This window comes from Octodon degus, unplaced genomic scaffold (genome assembly GCF_000260255.1).
Source record: "Octodon degus isolate 3935 unplaced genomic scaffold, OctDeg1.0 scaffold00100, whole genome shotgun sequence".
Classification (NCBI taxonomy): domain Eukaryota; kingdom Metazoa; phylum Chordata; class Mammalia; order Rodentia; family Octodontidae; genus Octodon; species Octodon degus.
Window position 1 is genome coordinate 9,756,033 of NW_004524676.1, and position 4,919 is coordinate 9,760,951.

Here is a 4,919-nt window from a genome sequence, read left to right on the forward strand (position 1 = left end):
CATATGGCTTGATAAGTGGCAAAGGTGTTTGATTTTTCTGCCTTGCAATATCCAGTAAAAAATCTCGTGGGGGAGGAGAGGTAAAAGACTGGTCAGCACGACGCTGGATTGCCAGTCTGACATCATCTGCATCAACATTAGGTTTCTTAGCATGGCTTGAATAAATTTTTGCATCATCAAGAATTGTAGTCACATATCGGAAAGCAAATTCCAACATTTGATTTATAACCCTTGGTTCATACTCCGTGATTCCCATATCTTTCAGGATCTGCGCCATCACCAATGCATCCCTGGGAGTGTTCTTAGGAGGCGCCATCTTGCCCGACTCCATGTTACCTGGCTTCCCGTCAGCTGTGGAGTCTAAATTTCTTACTAACACCTTAATTAAATGACTGATACATTAACAAAAAAGAAAAAGAATTTATTGTAGAGCAAGTCTCCTAGCAACAGATTCCCTCAATATTTGCTTGTCTTGAAAGTATTTCTCTTTGACTCTTAAGGGATAATTTCACTGAATATACAATTTCTAGGTTTTTTTTTTTCCTTTTAGTACTTTACTTCATTTAGACTTTTCTTGTTTGCATGATTTTTGACTAGATGTTCACCCTGTTATCTTTGTTCTTCAATAATTCAGGTAAATTTTTTTCCATTAGCAGTTTTCAATAATTTTTCATTTTTATTTTGTTTTCTGTGGTTTGAATAGGGAGTAGTTAAGTGTAGGGTTGTTTCATTTTGTTTGTATTTATGTGCTTGGGATTCTCTGAGCTCTTTTGGGCCTGTGATTTTATGTCTGTCATTGATTTTGTAAACTGTTTTCTTTTTATTTTATTACTTTAATCATGTATTTATTATTCCACTTGAATTTTCTTTTAAATGTTGTTTTCTGTTTTTGTTTTTTATTCTCCTTTCATTTTCTTTTATAAAAGTCCATGAATATATCTTCAGGTTCTCTGATTCTATTCTTGGCCACATCCATCCCACCAAATGAAGTTATCAGAAGCATTTTTATTTCTATTAGTGTTCACTATTATTTCATTTTTATTCTTTTTTATGCATTTGCTACAGGGTCTCACTACACAGCTTGGAGTTTAGTGATCCTCCTGCTTTCAACCTCCCCAGTGTTGGGATTACAGGCATGCACAACCACACCACAGAGCACCTGGGGGCAGGCCCAGCAAGGCATGTGGTCCCTGGGGATTGAACCCCCATCCCTATGCTTGCCTAAACAGATGCTTAGTCCACTGAGCTATCTCCCAGCCCTCATTTTTATTCTTGCTTAGAATCTCTATTTCTGAGATTACATTGCCTATATATTTTTTTCATGTTGTCTACTTTGGCTGTTAGAGCTTTTAACGTATTAGTCATTAATCACATATTCTGTCTAATCATTCTGAAACCTATGTCATATTGAATCTCATCACAGTGCTTTGTCTCCTCAGACTGTGCTTCTTCTTGACTTTTAATGTGCTCTATAATTTTTTGTTGAAAGTCAGATTTGATGTAGTGAGTAAAAGGAAGAGATAGAAGTGGGCCTGGAATGTGAGCCTTTACGTTAATCTGGCTAAGTGTTGCCTGAGCGTAATGCTTGCTCTGACTGTGGCTAAGGTTTCTGATTGCTCAGCTGTCCCTGTTGTCCCTGAATGTCCCTTTTGGTCTTCAGTCTTCCTTTGGAGCTATACTTTGTAGCTCTTTCAGATAAAACCCACAGTTATGAAGATGGAGCCGGATGGACTAGAAGTAACTTATGGGGGAGGGAAAGTTATACCATCTGAGGACTAAATCTTAGTTTCAAGTGCTCCTATGGGCTTCCTAAGTGTTTCTCAGCTTCCTCTCTTCTGGTGATGAAGGAACTGAAGATGGGCAAATGTCTTTTTCTTTTCTCTGCAAACTATAGGTGTGGGTTGTGGGAAAAGCTCTGGAATACTTGAAAGTCATTAGTTTTCTTCCCTGGTTGACAGAGGCAAGAGATGGTTTCCTTTGCTTTTCACCAGCAGAACAGGGTGGAGTTTCTGGTGCTAAAAGCCATGGAAATGTGGATTCTTCCCAGTGCTGAAGCCTTTAGGATTAACATTCTCACTGTGGTCCACTTCTGGCCAATAGCAGTCTGTCAAGGCAACATTTTAGCTTTCTGGACACCTTATGGCTCCACAGCCTCCACTCCAGGTAAGCTTGTCTCAGCCTCCTTCTGTCCATCTCCTCAGACTTTGGGTTTATGGTTTTCCTCCTGACCTCAGCTCTCTGGGTGGGCTAAAAGAAAAAGTAGATAATTTCTACTATGTTAGCTTTCTTCTTATTGTAAGGATAGAAATGATGACTTCCAAACTATTTACACATTGCAGTAGAAATGGGAAGTCTTGCTTTAAAAACAAATGGCTGTACATCTGGCAATTAATCATAATAATCTTTAAAAATAACATATGTGTTATTTTATGTAGCCACAGCGACCCCCCTGAAAAAACCCCAGATTATGTTAGATAAATCACTAGGTCTGCTGATATAAACATAATCTTTTTTAGAAGCTTCCACAGTTGGTAAAGACACAGACCCTTCTGAGAGACTGTTTCAAGCTAAGAGAATTCTACAGCTGTCAAGGCACTGATTTCACATCTCTCCACTAAAGCTTCCTGGCTCCTTCCTGTGGTGAGACTGCTGCAATTGGCAGTTTGGCAGATACTGTACGAACAGTATCCTCTAGTGCCACCTCTAGGAGGAGGCAAGATGGGGCAGGTGCCTTTATTCACAGCATTCTTCCTGGACCCAGTTGCAAGGCTCTTGTCAATTGGAACGGAATTGGCCCTTGCTCTGTCATGAGTTCTAACCTTAACTCTTTGTGGCAAAGGAAGATAGGGCTTTCTAGAATTGTGTTGTTCTTTTCATTCTTGAAAATCCTGTCCCTAGTGGTTACGTCTTTGTCAAACTCAATTGGGCCAACTGGCACTTTGACACATGAAAATTAGAGTGTCTGACATTTGATGATTTATACTCATCATCTCTGCCTTTAGCAAAAGAATACAGTTACTCTTTATGTTGGACTATGAAAGTATCACATAGAGAAAGAAAGAAGTTTTAGCTGCATGTCCCAATTTCTGAGTAGGAGACCAGGTTGAGAATGTATTCATAAAGCCAAGCTATCACACAAACATTTTGTTAAGTGTGTAAAAATAAAAATGAAAAATTCAAGTGCAAAATAAAGTCAATGTGAAAGCACTAAAGTCTGCTTCAAACAATTTAAGAAAGATGCAGCTTGAATAACACAAAACTTACTGGGGAATTTGTCTTCCTAGGTAATGGCACATAGCCACATAAACTAAGACATCGAGAAGAGTTCTTGGGAGTGGAACTGGGTCAGCTGGGATTCACCTGTAGGCAGAAAGATCCATTCTAGGAAATTTAGCCAGAAAAAGATTGATTACAGGAATGAAATAGTTACAGATTGCATGAGCTTTTTAGAATGACTCCCAAAGCCACGCTGTAAAACTAGGCCACTGAGGAGGCTGTTGTTTCTGCCTTTTGCCACACTCAAGAAGCTCTAGGAAACCTGTTTCTAGAACTAACTACTCCTGAAATACACTGCTTTTTTTGTTTTAAATTGTAATTTGGTAGCCACTTAATCTAGAAGCCATACAATGATTGACTGTAGGTCCAGACCAACTGTTGGGAAAGTGAATCTGATTTATGAAGCAGCATCTGAAACTCGAGCTACAAGGAAAGTCTGAAGAATCGTTAAGAATTGGTTTTTTTCCCCATAATTTTATTGAGAAACAAATAGCAATGAGACAGTTTCAAAACAAAATGGTAGGACAGTTTTAATAATTAACACATTGCATACATTCTTCCTAGTGGTTAATTGCTGTAAAAGATGCAGACATGATATCCTGTTTACAAACACTATTAAAACAAATCCCTCTACTCATTAAGAGAATGTAACTATATATCTGTCCTAACCATTTTGTTTTTTTTTCTTTTAAAGTTTTTTTTTATTTTAAAAAGAAAAAAGGCAAAATGAAATTTCAAAACAAGACAATAGGAGAGTAACAATGGTCATGCATTGCATATTGTTATCTTCAAATTAGTTACTCAGAGTGCAAGATATATGCATTTAATTTAAGACAGATCACCTCTGAGGGCCAATTCTGCCACCAGCCAGGTGTGTGATCTTGGGCAAAGAGCGTTGCCTTTCTAAACCTTGTTTTCCCCAACTGCACAGTGGGCCAGTGATCAAACCCACACCATTAGATCATTGCAGACCAGATGCATAATTCAGGCGCAGTGTCCAGCCCTGCAGTTGATTCTTAGCAAGGGCTTCGAAGCTGTTGCTCTTGCTCTGACTAGACATATGGGTCCTTTTCTTCTCTTTGCTGCTCTTTCCAGCACTAGCTCAGGAGCGACGTCGTTCCCCTGGTGGGGCAGGGAGGACAGTGAACAGATGCACCCAGAAGGTGGGAGAGGAAGGGTGGACAGTAGCAGCATTTGAAACACACCGGTGTCCTAACCATTTTGATCACCCAGATACAAAATGGACATTCATCTGTATCCCGTTTTTTGGTTAAGTTTCATTATTTGAATATTATAGGTGTGTGAACTCAGTAAAATATTCTAAAAGAGTCCAATAGTCCATAATAGGATTGGGTTTTCTGCTTCACTACCAATGTCAAAAATTGTTCGCCTGAGTCCCCTATAGCTCAACATAACAGCATGGCTTTACTTCTTATACTGCATTTTTATGCTTTTCTGCTGAATGATTAAGACCAAGGTAAAGCAAGACCTATGCAACAAGAGTTGTAGCTTTTGGTTCTGATAAGGTCAGTGAAATCCTCTCAAGATCTTTCCTGAGATCCTGTACCTCAGATTGTAGAACCTTTGTCAGTGTCAGCCATGTGGATGAGTCATGGCCATTGCTTGGCCAATGTGCTCTCTAT